Here is a 21,927-nt window from a genome sequence, read left to right as displayed (position 1 = left end):
GGGACATGTGAGCCATCACACATGACAACCCACAAGTAATTGCCAGTGGCCCTGGGGGAAAATCCTTTCTTTGGGATAACATGAACTCTGTGAATTCAACTCCTACCCCCTGTGGATGCTTACTATGCTCTGTTACAGTTGACCAAAGCCCAAACACATAATCTGGAGAAGATGGAGTCCCACAGGATTGGGATAAGGCAGTGGGGGTGGGAACAGGAAGAGACTGGCAGCCCTCTGCTCTCCTAAGACCTCTGATGGCACAGCCTGAAACACGGTCATGTTAAGAAGTCTGAATATTCTTTCATGATTATTTCAATCCCTTAGAATGACTTATCACAATACTAAGAAAATAAGATGAAAGCAACATCCCTCAAAATCACCGAGCCTTCTTTTCTTAAACCACTTGGCAAATTTCCATCTTTATTTTTTTGGATAATGACTTAAGTAGGGGTATATGTCTTCAGGTCCTGATCTCTCATGCCAAAAGTATTTCTTGAGGTCCATCTGAAGATGAGTGACTATCCCATTTTCTAAGCAGGACACTAAAGGCATAGAAATGGTGTCTAGGAGACCATGGCATTCTTGTCTAGACTGGGACACAAGGAACAAAAGAAATAAAGGCAAAATAAGCAACATGAGAGCACAGATCTCTCAGTAGCCATAGAATGAACTCAGGAAGAAAAGCAATCAATGACTTGGAACTGGGCAAGGAGAAAAAAATGAGCCAGAAGTGTAAGGTGCTCCTAAGCATATGCCCTCCTTCAGGAAGGAATTCCAGGAGCTGGGGGAGTAGAAAATGCCTGTGTGGCTCCCAGATGGCAGGGGTGGGGGATGGGGGGATGGGGGAGCTGGAAGAACAGGAGTTAACAGAGCAAGCTTATCTGAAAGTTGGCAGTGGGAACCCTGAGACAAGGAGGGCAGCCTGGTAGGAAGTAGAACAGCCAGCAGCACCCCTACAGGAAATGCCTGGGGCACTGGGAAAATCGCTGATTAAATACTTCAAGAAAGAGGAACCCAGCAGCAATGCCAATTTGCCCAGGGATCTGTACAGTGTTAGACTCTTGGAGTTGCCTTAGCATCCTAGTCAAGAGAAGAGGCTCCAGAGTGTTTAATTATGAAGACAGCATGTTCTTGACACCCCAGGTACAGGGTTGGACCAAAAGGAGCATAAAGTCAAGCTGAGGACACTGAATAGAATCTATTACTGTAGAGAATTAGGATGCATTTCCTTGGGGCTGGAAGGGAGATCCCCAGCCTGGATCAGCTTTCTGCAGCTGTAGTGGTGGTTTGCAGTCCCTCGTCTTTGTCTACACTAATCACATGTGCAGTCACCCCAATCAGTCATGGCTAAATACAATTTAAAAAAAAATCCATATCCTTGGGAAAGGCAGCTTTCTTTTTTCTATCTTTTTTATTTATATATGACAGTGGAATGCATTACAATTCTTATTACACATATAGAGCACAATTTTTCATATCTCTGGTTGTATACAAAGTATATTCACACCAATTCCTGTCTTCACACATGTACTTTGGATAATAATGATCATCACACTCCACCATCATTAATAACTCCATGCCCTCTCCTTTCCCCTCCCACCCCTCTGCCCTATCTAGAATTCGTCTATTCCTCCCATGCTCCCTGTCCCTATCCCACTATGAATCAGCCTCCTTATATCAGAGAAAACATTCAGCATTTGTTTTTCTGGGATTGGCTAACTTCACTTAGCATTATCTTCTCTAACTCTATCCATTGGCAGCCTTCTTCTGGCCAGTTCCTCTCTCCCACTGACAAATCATTGAAATTTTTTTTTTGTTTGTTTGTTTGTTTGGTGCCAGGGACTGAACTCAGGGGCGCTTAACCAATGAGCCACATCCCCATTCCTTTTTATTTTATTTTTGAAATTTTTTATTCAGAGACAGGGTCTTACTAGGTTACTAAAGCCTTGCTAAGTTGCTTAGGCTGACTTTGAACCTGCGATTCTCCTGCCTCAGCCTCCAGAGCCGCTGGGATTACAGATGTGAGCTACCATGCCTGGCTCCAAATCACTGAATTGTGAGGAGGAGAATGCCCAGAGTTAGAAGCTGTGGATTTCCAATCTCTGGCTCTAACTGCTCACCCTCAGCTCTTCTATTCTTCCTCTCCAATTCAGGATTCAACTTTCCATGTACACTTAAAAAAGAATATGTCCATTTGCAGTGGTCAGATACAGTGCTCATACATGTCATGAAGGTCAAGATTATTGGTTTTCAATCTAGACTTTCTACTGATTTTTTTTTCATCTAGTTTTTAAATCATTCACTAAGGCAAGTATATTAAGCCTTTCACTAGGGTAGATGATTTTCTATTTCCCTTTTGAGTTCTATTCATTTTTTATTAATATATTTTAAGGCTATATTATTAAGTATTAACTTGAATTTTTATTAGAAAATATTCCTCTTTATATCTAATAAAACTTTCTGCATTCAAATCTACTTGGTCTATTTATATAATATCTATTTTATCATATTTTTTATCTTATTTATTTATTTTTGGTACTGGGGATTGAATCCAGGGGTGCTTTCTATTGAGCTACATTCCTAGCCCTTTTTATTTTGAAACAGGTCTTGCTAAGTTGCTGAGGGCCTTGCTAAGTTATCAAGGCTATTCTTGGATTTTTCTTATGTGAAAACATCTTTAGTTGACCTTTCTTTTTTCTTTTTTAACTTTTAGGACATTGTAGTTATACATAATAGTGGGGTTCATTTTGACATGTTCATAAATGGATAACACTACTATTCCCTTTCTTCCCTACCCCTCTCATTCCATTCTTCTGCTCTATTGGCCTTATTTATTTATTTAATTGATACGTTATAGTTATATATGCAATTGGTATGCATTATGATATATTCATTCATGCATATGGCATAATTTGGTCAACTTTATTCCCCCAGCCTTCCCCTCTGCCTTCCGTCCTCCCTTACCCTAGGTCTCCTGCTTCTACTCTGCTACTCACCCTTCTATTTTTATGAGACCAGCTCCCAGCTGCTTTTTTAATTCCTTTTTTTCTCTCTAGCTTCCATTTATGAAAGAAAACATTTGATCCTTTCAACCTTATTTTCTGAAGGATATTTCTTTTTATGCTTTCATTCCACTGTCTCCTGTTTTCTATTGCTTTTGTTGAAAAGTCAGCTGTAGGGCTGGGGATATAGCTCAGTTGGTAGAGTGCTTGCCTAGCATGCACAAGACCCTGGGTTCAATCCCCAGCACCAAAAAAAAAAAAAAAAAAAAAGTCAGCTGTTAATGTAATAGTGGTCCACTTTATGCTGTGAATCAGTGCTGCTCTGCCACTGAGACTAATTTTTAAAAAAGAACATAGTTTCTTTCTCTTCCTCTCTGTCTCCTTCCTAATCTCTCCCCATCTCCAATCAGGATTACCTTCTTCCCCATCCTAGGCAGAGTAATCTGTCCTTGGGCACACACCCACCACAGGAACAAAGAGTTGGGATCTTGACTTTCAGACTTGAGGATGGCACTGAAAATTAAGAAATGACTATCTCTCAAATAAACAAGTGAGTTAAAACTCTGGATAGATAAAACCTCTTTCACCTCTTTAAAATTCCCCTGGTTCCCCATGATGCGCAGAATCACAGCCTCTGGGACAGGAGACCCCTGTATTTCTTCTTTACTAGCAAAGCAATAAAATTTCTTTGTCCTTTTTCTCAAAACCGTGTCCTCATTGGATTGGCAGTGGGAACAAGAATATTGAAATTTTTTTTTTTTTTTTTTTTTTTTTTTGGTGCCAGGGATTGAACTCAGGGACGCTTAACCAATGAGCCACATTCCCATTCCTTTTTATTTTATATAAAATAAAAATAATATAGCTTTCAGTTATATTAATTTTTTGCTTATCCTTGGAAAGTGATCAGTCTTCCCCCATTCCCCTGGCCATTTTAAGATTTCGCTATGATTTTTTTCTCACAATTTTCAGCCATTTTATAACAATGTGCCTACATGTACTTTTCTTTGTATTTATCCTACTTGGGAGTTCACAATGCTTCTTCATTCTGTAATGTGTTTATTAGTTTGGGACAATTAACGGGCATTATTATCTCTTCAAATATTGCTTCTACTCCATAATCTTTGTTCTCTTCTTCTGGGACTTCAAATATATGCATTTAGGCCTATTCATCATATGCTGTCAGTTTTTTGTCCTTTTTCTATATTTTCCATTCTTTGATCTCTCCAAACTTCAGTATGTACTGTTTTGTGAACTCACCTTCCAGTTCACTAATTCTTCATTTAGCTTTTTAAAATCTGCTGTTTAACCCATACATTGAGCTCTTTTAGTTACTGCATTTTAAGGGACTAAAATTTTCATTTGAAAATTTCCTTTTCTTAATTACCACTAATTCTATAATATTTTAATGACTCCCAAAGAAACCTCATAAGTGATAATAATCATTTTCTACCCTCATTTCCCCAACTCCTGGCAATACTAATCTACTGTCTATCTCTATGGATTTGCATATTTTAATCATTTCTTATAAAAGGAATCATATAATATATGGCCTTTAGTTTCTCCTTTTTTCATGAATACAATTTTTCAGGGTTTGCCCATGCTGCAGAATATATAAGTACTTACTTCCCCCGCCCTTATTTTTTCTTTTTTTGGTGCTTGGGATATTAAACTCAGAATCTTGCACATGCTAAGTATGTACTCTTCACTGAGCTATATTCCTAGCCCCACTTCTGAGTTTGTTTTTCTTTCTTTTTTTTTTTTTTTTGTACGGGGTATTGCACCCAGAGGCACTTAACCACTGAGCCACACATCCCCAGACCTTTTTATATTGTATTTAGAAACAAGGTCTCACTGAGTTGCCTAGAGCCTCACTAAGTTGCTGAGGTTTGCTTTGAACTCATGATCCTCCTGCCTCTGTCTCCTAAGCTGCGAGGATTATAGTATATGTTACTCTCCTGGCTCACTTCTTCTTTTAAATGGTGGAGTAATATTCCATTGTTTGGATATACCACATTTTATTAAGTTTTGTCCATTCATCACTTCATGAATATTTGAATTATTTTCACTTCTTGATTACTGTGAATAAAGCTATAATGAAGATTTGTGTACAAGTACTTATGTACATAAATGCTTCCATTTCTCTTGAATATATACCTAGGAGTGAAATTGTTGGGTCACAGAGTAATTTATGTTTCAACTCTTGAGGAATTATCAAAACTGTTTTCCATAGGATTTGCACCACTTACTAATTTCATCATAATAGGAGGGTTTCAATTTCTCTACACCCCCACTAATATTTGTAATTTCTTTTTTTTCTTCATTTTTTTAGTTGTTTTAGATGGACACAATACATTTATTTTATTTACTTTTATTTTTATGTGGGGCTAAGGATAGAACCCAGTGCCTCACATGTGATAGGGGTACCACTGAGTCCCAACCTGAGTCCCAACATTTGTTATCTCTCTCTCTTTCTCTTTTTTTTTTTTTTTTCTTAAGTTAGAGTCATTCTTGTGGATCTGATATGGTATTTCATTGTGGTTTTGATTTGCAGTTATTAGGAAACTGCATCTTTCCTTCTGTTTATCAGCCATTTGTTTATCTTCTTTGTAGAACAATATGTATTTACATCTTTCGTCCATTTTAAAATTGGGTTGTTTTGTCTTTTTGTTGTTAAGATGTAAGAGTTCTGTATATATTATATTAAACCCTAAAGAGATACATGATTTGAAAATATTTCTTCTCACTCTCTAGATTGTCTTTCCTAGATAATGTCCTTTTGTAAGCAGAGAAGTTTTTGATTTTGATGAAGTTCACTACAAATGGTTTTTTTTCTTTAGTTACTTTGGTTTTGGTTCCATACCTAAGAAAACACTATCTAATCCAAGATCATGAATATTTACACCTATATTTTCTTCTAGAAGTTTTTTAGTTTTAGCTCTTCAACTTATGTCTTTGATCCATTTTGAGCTGATTCATTTTTAATTATTTCCAGTTTTGTTCTTATCATTTCATTTCTGAAACATATTAAATATAGTTAACTTAAAAATTATGTTTGATAAGACGATTACCTAGATCTCCTGTGAGTCTGCAGTTTCCTTAATTTTGGGGCCCAGATCTTATTTTCTCATATGCCTAATTATTTATAATTGAATTTCAAACACTGTATATGAAAAATGATGAGAGATATATTACATCTGATAGTATCTTCCTCTAGAGAGGCTTCAATTTGCTTCTAGCCACTAAACATCCTGGATCACCTTAATCCAATTAGAGATTAAGATAATCTGAAACTAGACTTTAGTCCTTGTGAAATTACTGAAGTCTACTTCTAGTTTACATTTACTTTTAAGATGTTTCCCTTTGGTGTTCCAAAGGAATCTTAGTCAGATCTTCCCTTGTTGGCCTTGAATGCCAATTTCTGTCCTGCTAGCCCTATAAAGTTTATGAAAAGTACTGCTCAATTTCTTGCCTCTCAATTATCTTTTCTAGAATGGAAAACACAGACACTATTTTATGTTTGTAGCCTTCAGGTCTAGTGCAGTAGATACCCAATAAGCACTGAAATATGCTTTGCTTGAATGAATAAATGAATCCTGGTGGTAGTGAAAGCTTGCCACACTTAGGGTTCAAAGTTGTTCATTTCCCAGCACATGGTAACCAAAGCATTCTGGTAAAGAGAGAAGTAAGCCTGAGGTTTTAAATAGAGTTTCTCATTAATTCCTTAGGAGCTTTTAAAAAACCACAGTCTAGGGCTGGGGTTGTAGATCAGTGGTAGAACACTTGCCCAGCATGTGTGAGACACTGGGTTCGATTCTCAGCACCACATATAAAACAAATAAGTCAATAAAGTCCATCTATAACTAATAAAAATATTTAAAAAAACACAGTCTACCAAATAAAAAAAGGCTGAATCTATCTCAAATAAAGAACATTTCTGAAATCAGCCCAGTGACTGAGAATTCCAATTCAGGATTTGTCTGGTGACTCAAAGTCCATCAAATGGATAAACTCTGCAAGAAATTCTAAAAATGAGTAAAAATAAAATATTTGGGTCTCTAGTTCCTGAACACACATGTAAATGTCAGCTTCACCAGACAGCTCCAATTTTGTAACAACATACTGCATTTCCTGACTGACCCTGGCATAAAAACAGAAAGAAATAATCAGTGACTTCTCATTCTTAATGAGAATTCTTAATATGTTCTTGAATTTCCCTTCAAAATATGTCTTATATGAGCTGGGTATGGTGGCACACCCAATGACTCAGGAGGCTGAGGCAGGAGAATCACAAGTTTAAGGCCAGCTCAGCAATTTAGTAATGCCCTAAAGCAGCTTAGTGAGACCCTATCTCAAAATAAAAAATAAAAAGGGTTGGTGATGTGGCTCAGTGGTTAATGACCCTGGGTTCAATCCCTGGTACTTAAAAAAAAAAAAAAAAAAATGTCTGATACCTATCATTGCCTACATTGCAGGCCCTTAATGGTTCCTAGTACTCTCAGAATAAAGACCCAACTCTTTATTCTGCCATTCGGAGCTTTTTTTTTTTTTTTTTAAACATTTTTCAACTTCTCATCAATACTTTGATTTTGTGAACTATTTTGCTCAACACCCTCTGAAGAGTGCATATCCATTTATGTGTTCTTCTGTCCTGAAGCCTGCTCCTCCCATACGGTATGTCCTACTCCAGCTCGAGCCCCCACTCTCACATACCACTCATTTTTCCATCTCTAATTACTATAATCCTTTTCGTTCATTAAAAACCCAGCTCAAATTTTTACCTCTCTACCTCTGCACATAAGGTACTTAGTACTGCGCCTGATGTAGAGTAAATCTTCAATATTTGTTCTTTAAGAAAAAAAATTTGTGTATGAAAAGAAAAGGATATAATTTTAAATCAATGGTGCTACAGAAATTGCATAGCCAGACAACACAGTGGTGCACGCCTGTAATCCCAGCAGCTTGGGAGGCTATGATGGAGGATTGTGAGTTCAAAGCCAGCCTCAGCAACTTATCGAGGACCTAAGCACTTAGGGAGACCCTGCCTCTAAATAAAATATTTTTAAAAAGGGCTGGGGATGTGGCTCAGTGATTAAGTGCCTCTGGATTCAATCTCTGGTACCATTTTTTTTAATTTAAATAATAAATAAATAAAAACCTGACCATACCATATGCAAACAGGGATGCAGAAAAATGAAAACTCTTATACTGCTGGTAGGGGTGAAAATCAGAAATATCCACTTTGAAAAGCAGTTTAGCATTATAAAGTAAAGTAGATGATACACCTATCTTGACCCAGTAATTCTCTACTAGGTTCACATTCTAGAAATCTGGACATATATATATATATGTCAGAATTCAGGTATGCTTGTGCCAGGCATGGTGGCACACACCTGTAATCCCAGCAATTTAGGACACTGAAGCAGGAGGATCACAAGTTTGAGGCCAGCCTCAGTGATTTAGCAAGGCCCTAAACAACTTAGTGAGACCCTATCTCAAAATAAAAAAATAAAAAAGACTGGAGATATAGCTCAGTGGTAAAACGCCCCTGGATTCAATCGCCAGTTGGGGGTGGGGGGATGTGTTGGTTGCAAGGTGAAAACAGTCCAAACACCCATTGATAACAAAATGGATAAATAAATTTTGGTATATTTGATGCAACTCAATAACAATAAAAATAAACAAGGCACAAGCTATGTGACAACATGGATAAGTCTTACAATCCATGGAAAGCTGTAGAAATAAGATGCAAAAGTCTATATACAGTGTAATGTGATAATAATAAATATATATTTGGGGCTTCAGCCAGGATCCCTGGCACATTTACAAACCCTTATATTTCATAAGTGACAATATTGATAAAGGTGAAAGAGCCATCCTTTGTCACTTATAACAGTCCCTTTCAAATACACCTGAGTTTATGTTAATTAGGTGACCTTTGGAAAGCCCCTAAGGAAGCACTGGTTGCTAGGGGAACAAACCACGTGATTAGAGGGTTGGAACTTTCAGCATCACCCCTCATCCTCTAGAGAGGGGAGAGGGGCTGAAGGTTAAGTTGATCACCAGTGACTATGACTTAATCACTCATGCCTATATAATGAAACCTCCATTAAAACTCAAAAGGAGTTTAGAAGGCTTGCAGATTGTTGAGGAGGTGGTGTAGGGTGTGTGCTTGGGAAGAGTGTGGAAGCGCTGTGCTCCATACCCTGCCTATAACTCTTCCATCTGGTTGTTCCTGAGTTGTACCCTTTTTAAATAAATTGGTAATTCCTTTATAATAAAATGGTAAGTAAACTGTTTTCCTGAGTTCTATGAGTTGTTCTAGCAAATGACAGAACCTGAGGAGGGGGTGGCTATTGGAGAATCAATAGCCAGTCTATGAGAATCTCAGGTGACAACCTGGATTTTTAGTTGACATCAGAAGTGTGGGCGGTCTTTTGAAACAGAATGCTTAACTTGTAGGGTTTGTGTTAACTAGGCAGACAATGTCAGAATCAAATTGAACTATGAGACATCCAACTGGTATATGCAGAGAATTGGAGAATTCCTTGATATGGGAAATCCTTCCACACACTTGGTATCAGAAGTGGAATATAGGGAGAATATGACTATTGAGAAGAAAAAATGTGTTTTTCCTATTCAATAGGCAAAATTAAGCCATGCTGTTTAGGGACAAATTCCTAAAAGTAAGGAAATAGGGGCTGGGGCTGGAGTTCAGTGGTACAGTACTTGCCACTCATGTGTTAGGCACTGGGTTCGATCCACAACACCACATAAAAAATAAATAAAAAAGGTATTGTGTCCATAAAAACATTTTTTTTAAAAGGCTAGTAAATAATTACCACAAACTTAAGATATTGATGGGGGATCCAATGGGGACGGTGTTGTACCAGTGACTTTTAAAAAAATATATTTTTAATGGTAGATGGACACAATACCTTTGTTTAATTTGTTCATTTACTTTTATGTGGTACTGAGGATCAAACCCAGTGCCTGAAATGTATGAGGCAAGTGCTCTACCACTGAGCTACAATCCCAGCCCTGTACCAGTGACACAGATAAAGTCCTGTGTATTGATCTGTATGGTAAGTTACATTAGCATTTTCTTTGTGATTACTCATTTACTATACAAATACATTTTATGTACATTTCTATCACTATTCTATTTTAAATTTTAAAAACTGAAAAAAGAATTCTAGATTGATTTTTAATGTTATCTGTCACAGATGCAGAAATGGGGTTTTTGCTAGTATTCACTGGTCAATGGGTCTTCCTTAAAAACCCAGATAAATGTGAGCTTTTCTTCTATTTCTGGTACTGAATTTTCTAGCAACTATTATCTATGCCATCTATGGCACACTTATATCTATACTGCCTTGATCAGAGTTGCTTATGCAAGTATCTTTTCTACTTTCAACTACAGCATAAGCTTCTGAAGGATTTGGACTATATTTTCCAATTAGTAATTAATAAAAACAATAACTGTAGCTTATACTTACTTAGTGTTTGCTATGTGCTCAACATTCATAGGCATAACTTCACTTAATCTTTGCAATAACTCTATAAGAATTATTATCATCATTTCCATTTTATAGATGCTAAAGCTTCAGGAGGTTAAGACATTTCTCTACAGGAGCAGCTACTAAATGGTGGCATTGGCATTTGAACTTATAAACTTCTGTTCCATATTCTTTGGTCATATTTGTATTCTCCTCTTGTACATGGCCTTGTATCTAATAAATACCCAATAATTATTAGGTGAGAGTGGAGGAAAGAAAAGCCATAAAGTTTCATATCAATAAAAAGAAGGATAGTACAAAAGAATATTCTGGGGTATCAATTTTTAAATCCTCAAATATATGCTGTTGAAAACACTGTAATTTCATCTACTGGAAAGAGAAGCATATAAACAGAGATTTAAAAAAAAATAAGCTGCTAGGATATTCTGGCTAGAGAGGGGAATCAGACTTAACCAACTTTTTTTTTTTAATGCCACTAATTTTTTTTTATTTGTTCCAATTAGTTATACATGGCAGCAGAATGCATTTCGATTCATTGTACACAATGGAGCACAACTTTTCATTTCTTTGGTTGTACATGATGCAGAGTCACACCATTAGTGCAATCATACATGTACATAGGATGATAATTACCGTCTCATCCCACTTCTTTTAATCAAGTCTTTAATCCATTTGCTGTATTTGGATGGCTGGCAGTTCAAAGGGCAAACAGCAAAAGTATGTCTCCAAAGCTCCTGACCACAGTGCAAATGGAACTGAGCCAAGGGGTTACGCAGCTAGGAAGCATTACTGCTTTCCCACTGCCCATGGCTGTCCTGCAGAAGCCCTCAACAGTTTATCTGTTCTTCACTTCGGTTCTGGGACTGAAGGATGAACGAAATGAGGATGGTGGGTAAATGACAAGGCACTGTCCCTCACTGTGCTCCTATAAAGTTCAGGCAGCGATCTTGGGGAGCCTCAAGGAAGGGGACAGAAAGAGACTGAAGACAATGGGTGCTTTCAGGAATCTAGTATCCAGACAAAATGTAAGAACAGAGGGAACAGGGTTCAAATACCGGGTGGAAGGAAACCACTCCTGATCCATTCCTCAAACAATATCCAGGATCAAAGAACTGCTTGCCACAGAGACAGCAAAAAGAAAGTGACCACAGACCTTCCTGCTTCCTGCCTTTCTCTCAACTTGGAGATGCAGAGTAAGGCCCCTGGCTGGCCTCTCCCCCCACCATCCACACCCCGAGCCCCCTGCCCCCAACCCAACTCCTGGGGACAATTGAGCTGTGTCTCTGTCATGTGTGGAGTTGCAGGTCACGGCCATATTTAAGGAGAACATTCATTCTCCACATTCATTCTCCACAGGCATTACAGGGTTCTCTTCAAAACGCCCTTTGTGTCACTGTGCCTTTCTCTCCACCCCCCACCCCTTTGACACTAATTTAATCAAGATGTCTTTCTGGCTTGTAGATAGGGTGTATTCTGGCTGTACCGCATTCCTCAATGCATTAGGGCTTTGCAGTCAAATATGTAGGGTTGAAATCAGCAAGTGAGGAGACAGGGTCAGGGGTTCCAAGCCACAGCAAATCAACCTTTTGAATAAACCAAGACATAAAGAGAGTACTAAGTTTGTTGTATGTCCTAATGATTTTCAAATTAACCCTAAATATGCTGGAGAGGTTAAGAAATATTTTCTTAGTATATAGGCATTCTTAAGCAAACTCAAAAGAAAGTAAAGCAAATAAAAAGAAAAATACAGGATTTTATCTGTATTTTTTTTTTAATCTAATAGCACTATTTCTAGAATGCGGAACAGAAAAGGGAGTTTGTCCAAACCATGCCCGCCCTTTTCCTCTCAGTCTCCACTCTACCCACTCCTAATTTTGCAAAATATGAAAACTTCTAATTCTCTTATCCAAGAACCAAATTTTAATTCCGATGAGCTGTTTCTCTAGACTACAGTCAACATCCAAAATGAGAATGTCAAAATTGTGGTAGAAAATTAAACCATTGAGAAAAATAAACACAGAAACCATCTGGAGCCCTGGAATCCCCGCAAAGTTACCTGATTCTGGGTCTGATGTTCTTTTCCTATGCCATGGGGTCCCCGAGAAGGGCTTTACCACTTTCCTCAGTTGACTTGTGGACTCCAATTTGAAACTCTGAAGCATGCATCTTGCAGACCAGAGTCAAAATATTTGAGGAAGGCAGGAGGCTGCCTTGCGGAACTCCCACAGCCTGTCTAGGAGCTGATGTGACTGTGTGTTAAAATTCCTTTGTCAACCACAGATCCAACTGTCGGGGACCTCCCACCTGGGACATGTAATCTGTTCCCTCCATCATGCCTGCCAGTTTAATCCACTCCTATCAGCAGCAGCAGAAATATATTCAAAGGGCTACTGTTTCATAAGGGGATTTTCAGAAACCTTGCAGGTCTCCAGAATGTAAGAGAGATGTACCCTCTGAGCTGTTGAAGCAAAAAACTCAATTCCCTCTCCTTCCTGCCTAGCTCAAGGAGGCCACTGACCTGGGGTCAGGAATAACCTAAAATGCTTAGGCCAATTCCAAAGTTATCTTAAAGCAATTATATGAATTCAAACTCCAAGTCATGAAAAACTGAAATGCTCTTTCCGGCTCCCTTGCAAAACTATATTACAAAAGCAAGTAAACAATCATCTCTAGGCTGCTGTTTAAGATAAGAGTTTTCTCCCCCTCTTTATTTTTGCCAGTTTTCTTATTTTCTTTCTTTGGAAAAGTCAAAAAGAAATATTTCATGGAGCTGGATTCAGTGGTGCATGTCTATAATCCCAGCAATTTGGGAGGTTGAAGCAGGAGGATTACAAATTGAAAGTTACCTCAGCAAATCAGTGAGGCCCTATCTCTATTTTTCAAAAAGGGGTGGGGATGTGGCTCAGTGACTAAGTGCCCCTGGGTTCAATCCCTGATACCAAAACAAACAAACAAAAAAAGCTTTAAGGATACTGTCAAATCAAAAGACCAAGACACACAGATCCAGGTTTTGTGCTAGAGTAGAGAACACTCATTTTGAACTAGTTAAGACCTCAAGTGGCAGAAATTTGGGAACAGGGCCATAGAAGCAACCTCTAGGCTATGGAGAAAACCATCTTATGTGATCACATCCTATAACAAAATTGCACACCTCCACTGGAGATTCCAACCACTCTGTACTGAACAACAGGAATCTGGTCCCAAGTTGTCCAAGAAGGAAAGTGATACTTTCAGAAACATCATTTAACAAAATCTAAGTTATGTTTAATAAAGTCAGGGGCTTGGGTTCTTAAAAGAGTAACCCAGAGATTACACCGACACTTGATAATCTAGAGAAAAATGTGATTTTTTTTTCTATCTGAGTCAGAATTTTTCCAGCATTTAAATCTACAGCACAAAATGCAAAGCCTACATCTTCTGATTCCAAAGAAAATTGGAATGTCTCTCCTATCTTCTCTACTCCTCTCACAGGCTACTGTCATCTCTTAAATGAACTACTGTACTAGCTTTCTCACTTTTTTTTTTTATTTTTGTGGTGCTGGAAATCAAACCCAAGGCTTTGCACACTTTGGGTAAGTGCTCTACCACTGAGCTGCATTCCCCAGCCCTCTTCTTGCTTTCTTAATGTCTCTTACAACCAAACATCTCAGAGGAACCTTTCTAAAAGGCACCTCTATCCATGGCACTCCTTGGTAAAACCCAATACTGGAACTGTTTCCATTAGGAAGCAGGTATGGATGCTAAAAATTAGTGGGCAAAGGATGAGGAGCACTATAGTTTAGATAAATGACCACCAAAGGCACATAAAGGCTTGATTGTCAGCCTGTGGCTCTATTGGGAGGTTGTGAAAACTTTAAAAGGTTTGGTCTAGTGGGAGGAAGTTACCACTGGGCATTCTAGAAGGAGATATTGGGACACCAGCGCCTTCCTCTCCCTCTTTCGATTCCCAGTTGCTATGAGGTAAGCAGCTTTCTGTAGTACCTGCTGCCTCATCATGGCCCACAAGCAAACTGATCAAGAACTGAAACATCTAAAACCCTGAGCCAAAAAATAAACCTTTTTTTTTTTTTTAGGATGATTGATTATCTGGTATTTTGTCACAGTAATTATCTCAGGTATTTTGTCCCAAAGAAAAACAGGTTCAAAGTATGCTTACAAGATACTTGAATTCAAGTACAACGGGGAAGGTACTAACCTCATAGTAAGGAAACCTGGGCCACCTTCACCCTAATCAAATCATCAAAATTACCACCACTACAAAACCACAGCAAGTACTTTCTGGTATAATGTATGAAGAACAGGATATCACTTTTATGGGGATTTTGCCCACACTGAATCTAATCACGAGGAAACATCAGACAGACCAGAACTCAGGGATTTTCTACAAAATAACTAGCCAATACTCTTCGAAAGTGTCAAAATCTTAAAAGACAAAGGGAGACAGAGATTAAAGAAAGCTAAGGAGACAACTCTTCTCAGCACAATGTATGTTCCTGAACCGAACCTGAACTAGACCCTGAGCCAGAAACTAGATATAAGAGGAGCGATTAGTAATATTTGAATAAGATCAATAGATCAATAGTATTGTATCAATTTCCTGATTTTGATCATTATATCATTTTAACATTTTGGGGATTTGGGTTAAGTGTACATAAAAATTTTTGTACTATTTTTGCCATCTTTCTTTAGGTTTTTAATTTCAAAATGAAAGATTAAAACAACTACTTTTTAAAATTGCATTTATTTTTTAGATTAAAATAACAATTTTATAGAAGCTTTAGAAGGTACAGCTTCAATGTGGCATACAAGGCCTCTGCCTATCTCCTCAGCCTCACTGCTTGCCTTCCTTTACAAGGGACCTGGCTCAGTCATCCTCACCCATACAAAATGTAGTACCCGAATACTCTTTACTTGTTTATATCCCTTTGTTTTCTTTTTGGTACCAGGGATTGAACCCAGGGATGCTTAACCACTGAACCACTCTCCAGTCTTTTTTTTTTTTAATTTGAGACAGTTGTTATATATAATCTCACTAAATTGTTGAGGCTGCCTCTGAAGCCGTGATCCTCCTGCTTCTGTCTCCTGAGCCACTGGGATTGTGCCACTGTGTGCCTGGCTATACCTCTTTGTTCTCTGCATAAGCTGTTTCATCTCCTGGGAATCCCTACACTTCTCTCCCCCACACACCATTCTTAGCAAACACAAAGAACTCCAGAAGGTAAACCTTACTTCAGTTCCTTCCACTGAAGAAGCTATTATTACACCATTTATTATGTCACCATTGCTTATTTGCATGTCTGTTTCTCCCATTAGATTCCAGGCTCTTACATCAGAGGTCCTGTTATGCCATCCTCACATTATCAAGCACACAGCTATATACCACCCAGAATCAGAACTCAATGAATTATGTGTTGAGAAACATATTGGTTACACTTAAAATATCACTGTGCCTTACATCTGTATAGTGTCTAATGGTTTGGCAAGCATTTTCATCATAGGAATTCCTTCACTTAATAATAGAATTTCAGGAAGAAAGATTAGTTCAAACTCTTATTTTACAGATTAGAAAACCAAGTCCTGAATAGGTTACAAAGTTGGATTCCACTGTGGGTCAGTGTGACAGCTGGGATAAGACCCTTACTCCCAGACCAGGATCTTTTATGATTCATGAACTACAAGGGCCGCTTTCCTCTTCCCACTAAATACCACAGCATCCATGCAGGAAGAACAGCCTGGCCTGTTATGATGCTTCGGGAAGGCATTTAATAAACGCTTGCTAAAGTGAACTAAATCACCAGGGAGCAGCACTTCAATTACCTATTTCATTCAGGCTGAACTCGAACAAGGTATGACTCCAAGGCCTAATCAAGACACCTGACTATACCTTGTTTGGAATGTGAGCCATAATATACTCGTCTTAAATGAGAAGGCCTGATTTTCCACTAAGACATCTCCTATCCAAAGAGAGCAGGAGTCTGGCTTTCCTCCAGACTGGTGGGAGGATGAGGCAGAGACTGCATAGCCCCGAGCTATGTGGTTACCAGGCCAGAGGCAACAAGCTCAGATCACTTCCTTACATCTTACCTGGGGAGAAAGTCCATAGTGTGTCAAAAATCATCTGCTCTGATTACAACACCCTTTTTAATCTTCCCGGCCCAAGTGGGGATATGCACTGATAACTTTAATAATGCCAGCAGGTACAATTAATTTCCATTCCCACTCTTCCCATACTCTAATGTGAAGGGGACTGGAAGGACAGAATTAAACTCCACTGGGGCTTCAGCCTGCAGCTCTGAAACAGACTGCTCAGCACTCAGCAGGGAATACCTCACCCTGTGCTTCATCAGAAGGACTAATGCTGAACTATGAATGCTTGAAAGACCTGAATGGCCTTGGGGGCAGGGACCATACTTTGTGGTTGGGTATCAATGACTACAAAATTAAATTAAAAAGCCCAGGCAGGACCTGATATGAGTCAGATGAACACACTTATGAAGCAAGAGTTAATCAAAATGATACTGAAATATTGTTTCAAAGAAGAATATCAATTTTATCAGTCAAGATGTCCTGTATTTAATGGATAGCTAATGTAAAGTTTTCTTTAATGACAATCAAAACATTTTAAACTAAAAACTTAAAGTTAACTGGGAAAGAATATCTTAATTTATGGAACATCTTTATTTTTTTGTTTGTTTTTGGTACTAGGAATTGAACTCAGGGGCCCTCAATCACTAAGCTACATCTCCAGCCCTATTTGTATTTTATTTAGAAACAAGGTCTGAGTTGCTTAGCACCTCACTTTTTGCTGAGGCTGGCTTTGAACTCGCAATCCTCCTGCCTCAGCATCCTGAGCTGCTGGGATTACAGGCGTGCACCCCTGCACCCGGCCATTATGGAACATCTTTTTTCCAAGACAGTTTCATATCCTCTGCCAGTAATTCCTGCACAATCCATCTCCAGGAAGTAAGACAGGCAGAAGTATGCTTCCTTTTCAGTTTCTAAATGGGCACATGGATGTCTGGGATGATCAAATTCTTCTTTAAGATTCACAAGAAGGTGATGCAAGTGGAAGAGAGTTTTTTCTTAATCCCCTATCTCCTGCTTTTACTATTCTATTCCTTCTTTCTAGCTGTAGAGGAGGTTATGCTGAGCTCAGTCCCCACAGTTTCCTCAGACTCCAGAACCCAATCTAATGACATCTGTTTAGGTCCCATTCTTCCTGATCCCTTTGTAGTCCTCATCACTGACTTGTTTTCCCACTGAAGTTCTAAGAGCCATATGATTCTCATTTGTCTTTTGTCCATTTTAATCTATTCTCTCTTTGCTGGCTTTTCAAAGTCCCTGTCAAGGCCTCAACTGCCCTTTCCCATAAATACTCACCTTCAGTTTCAGCAGCCAGTTTTATGTGACTAATTTTCAAATTTCCCGTTCAGCTCTGATCATCACCAATAACCCTTCCCTTTACCACCATCTAAAACTGAACTCAGATGGCTCCACATAACATCCTGGAGAGAGCACTGAATAAATTTAAAAGACCTAGTAAGTTTGTTCCCATCTTGACTACTGCCTAACCGAGCGATCCAAGGCAAGCCACTTCTTGGCTCTCAGATTCTTTGCCAATTGAAGCACTAGATTATAATAAGCAGCTCTCCCAGATACTGTCCTCCATAAATGGCAATTCCAACTTTCAACTGCTCAGGCCAAAATGCTTGGGATCATCTTTGCTCTTTTTCTCATAAACCACATTTCAGCAGCAAATTCTACTGGCTCCTTCTTCAGCATACATCCCACAATTTCACTGGTTCTCAACATCTCCCCAGCTACAGTTTCAATCCTCTGTCACCTCCTGTCTGAATTATTCAGAGGCTTCTTTAATGGCTTTCCCTTCTGGCTTCTATCTTGTTTCTTTCATCGTCCTTTTAACACAGAAGCCAGAATAATCCTATTTATTTATTTTTCCAGAATAATCCTAGTTAAATGGGAGTCTGTGTCATTCCTCTGTTCCAAAACCTCCAATAGCCTCCAAGGCCCTTCCAGATATAGGCTGTTCCCAGTCCCCAATTCCTACCACTCTCCCTCCTGGCCATTCTACACAAACCTTCCTTATTGTATCTCAAAATCAGATCAGCACATTTCCCATCTTGTAGCCTTAACTGTGTAACCATGTAGTCTTTTTTTGGTGTGAGCACTGGGGATTGAATCCAGGGGCACTCAACCACTGAGCCCACCCCTAGTCCTTTTTAATATTTTATTTAGAGTCAGGTCTCTCTGAGTTGCTTAGGGCCTCACTAAATCACTGAGGCCCACTTTGAACTCATGATCTTCCTGCCTTGGCCTCCCCAGCTACTGGGATTACAGGTGTGAGTCACCCCGCCAGGCTCGAGCAGTCTTTTTCTTTATCTAAAACACCTTTTCCAAAGAGTTAAACAGCCAAATTCCCTATTTCCTTCAAGAATCAGTCCAAATGCCAATTTAGCAGTGAGACCTTCTCGGAATACCCTAAATAAAATAGCAACATTCCTAAGATCCCTCCATCTTCTTTATTGGTTTTAGTTTATCACCATCTGATATATTTTGTATTTACTAATCTGAATATTATCTATTTCTCCTACTAGACTAAAAGGTCCATGCAAGGACTTTTTGTTATTTGCAAGGGCCTAGAACATGGGAGGTACACTGTGAATATCTGCTGAATGACTTAGCGAATTCTGGTTCTTTCCTGGCATTTCCCTCCTTCCACTTCATGTTGGGTCCCTCAGTGCCATCTATAACATCTTCCTCTGTCTTTTAGTAAATCTCATTCTCTCGGTTCCCAGTGTCATATCTAAGAACTAGCTTCCATTGTCCCCCTTAATTATTGTAGCAAACTCCCAATAGTCTCTTCCATCCTAAAATGATGTGACAGAAAACCATGGTTTTCAAATTTTCATTGTCCTGCCTAAAATGGCCAATGGCTCTCCTTGACTGCATTCAGAATCCCTGAGCTGACATCAAAGTCCTTTGCTTAGGCTTCCTGTATGAAGCCTCTGTGTTGTCAGATTGGTCCATGGGTGGCATCTCTAATGGGAACACAGAAGCAGGAAAGGAAGCTAGTATCAGATAATATGGAAACAATCAAAAGATATTTCCACAAGATAAGAAATGGATGGATAACTGAGAATCCTGGCAGTAGGCAATTAAAAGAACATCAGCCTGATTCTTTCCCCTCTGTGAGGCATGTGTGACTCATCTCTCATGAATGTGTGCTTTTCCCAAACTCCTATAGACAACTAATTATCTGTACCACTCATTAAATTGCTGTCTTAAGTTGTAACCCACTTCAAGAGACTATGGTCCATCTACCCAACTGACATATAAGAAATCTAAGATGTTGAACTATGTTTCAAACTTGCTCTGCAGCCCTATTAGAGTGCCAGTGTGAATACTGAGCAATCATAGACAATCAAATAATACCATTAAATTGAACTGAGTGAACTGGTGCTTACTTGCAATCCTGGATTTAAATCACTGCCTTTTTTTTTTTTTTTTAAGAGTCCCTGAGGGTATATGCCCTTACTCCCAGAAGCTCAGGAAGCTGAGGCAGGAAGACTAAGAATTCAGAGCCAGAATCAGCAATTTTGTAAGGTCCTAAGCAACTTAGTGAGACCCTGTCTCTAAATAAATATAAAAAAAGGGCTGGAGATGTGACTCAGTAGTTAAGCACCCCTGGGTTCAATCCCTGGTACCAAAAAAATAAAATGAAAAAATAAAAAGTCCCTAAAGAAAGGTCAGGTAGGCTATGCAATTTTCCTTGCCTGAGAACCCAAAGGCCCAAAAAGGCCACTGACTCTGAGTAACAAAAAGAGAATGATTTTTTTTTTTCCTACTCTCCACCCTCAAAATGAACATCAAAAGGAAAACAAGGTCATGGGAAGAGGCAAGGCAGGAAAAGATGCGATGCTTATGTGGGCAGAAGTCTTGGATTATCTTGGCTTTGGAGAAGAAATGATTAAAGCTAGAGACTGGATCTCCCAGTTCGTCTATTTTATTTCCTTTCTACCCTATATGATAACACACTGCTAAAAAAGATTAGCTGAGAAACGCAAAGACCACCCCAGCTGGGAGAAGGTACAAGACGTCCACTATTCTACAGGAACATAACCAGATACCATCTGGCCATAACACAGTTCTGCAAAGTAATTTCTTCCCTGGTTTTACTGATTCCTATGACACTCTAGGAAGGAAGAGTGAGGATATGAGTAATTTTCTTCGGTGTAAAGATGAGGAAACTGACACCCTGTGTGGTGTAAGAACCACACTGAGCCAGCCAGGGCCCAGGATCAGGCATTGCTCTAAGATCTGGATTCCCAGCTAAACTCAAAATGAATATGATAAAAAAGAAGAAAGAAAAAGACAATGAAACTTAAACAAGTGACTCCCAAGAAAGGTATGAAGACAACTTTGGATTACTTCTGAGTGTATAACACATGATCCAATGGAGTCAGGACAGCAGAGCCAAAGAACTATAAGGAACGTATAAATAAGCTATGGGCTAGCCCAAAGATAGACTGTGCACTGTTATAAAAAGCAATGTTTTTAAAGGCGATGCAATGACATGGGGAAAATGCTTACTCAAAATGTTACATGAGGGCTGGGGGTGTGGCTCAGTGGCAGAGCCCTTGCCTAGCATGGGTGAGCACTGGATTTGATTCTCAGCACTACATAAAAACAAATGAATAAAATAAAAATTCATCAACAATTAAAAAAAAGTGTTACATGAAAAATATTACACAAAGCAATATGAATACAATATAATGCTCATTTTCTAAAGAAAACTGCATAGAAAAAAGATTAGAGGAAATACACCAAAAATATTTACCATTATTCCAAATAATCATTACTTTCTTTTATTGTTTTTGTCTCCCCCACAATGTCTTGAAAAATCATGTATTACATTTTTATAACTAAAAAAATTCTAAGCTTCAAAATGAAAAGGAAAAATAAAAACAGAAACTGTTACTACTTTTTCCTGTCCCTGGGCCTTAATAATAACGGTTAGGTCAGGGGGATAATTCCACGAGCCCTAAACGTCATGGAAAAGGAAGCTCTTATGTTCCCATGGTCTCTCAAAACCAGAATTAGCATAGACAATTAAAATTAAGCAATAACTACAAGTTTCATTTTGAGCAAATGTTGGGGAAAGCTGCCTATAGACCCAAATGATTTGGGGAGTACAGGGGAAAAGAAGAAAGAGAAAAATGTCAAGGTCTGGACTTAAAAATTAAGAGATTGGAAAAAGTCCAAAATCATAAGGGAAGAAGAAGATGAAAATGTAAAAACTGAAGATGCTATCTCAAAAGAAGGAAAAGTTTTGTTCTTGTTTTAAATGAAAATCTTGTTCAGACAGGTAGGGAGAAATTCAAAGGATA

The 21,927-nt window shown here is 38.6% G+C and overlaps 1 protein-coding gene across 7 annotated transcripts in view; it reads right to left on the bottom strand.

Annotated features, from left to right (window-relative positions):
- The window catches only part of Srgap2 (SLIT-ROBO Rho GTPase activating protein 2), a 242,166-nt gene that overhangs the window by 85,117 nt on the left and 135,122 nt on the right, over positions 1-21,927 (bottom strand). The window contains exon 1 of one of the 7 annotated variants that reach the window (XM_040277569.2): positions 12,576-12,729. The exons of the other annotated variants lie outside the window; for them this stretch is intronic. The gene's annotated coding sequence lies outside the window, so the exon portion shown is untranslated. Of the gene's footprint in view, positions 1-12,575; positions 12,730-21,927 lie in introns of those variants that run through there. 7 annotated transcript variants of the gene reach the window in all.

The sequence above is a fragment of the Ictidomys tridecemlineatus genome, chromosome 10 (genome assembly GCF_052094955.1).
Source record: "Ictidomys tridecemlineatus isolate mIctTri1 chromosome 10, mIctTri1.hap1, whole genome shotgun sequence".
NCBI lineage: Eukaryota > Metazoa > Chordata > Mammalia > Rodentia > Sciuridae > Ictidomys > Ictidomys tridecemlineatus.
Note: the sequence above shows the minus strand (reverse complement) of the source record. Positions and strands in the feature narration are given on the sequence as shown.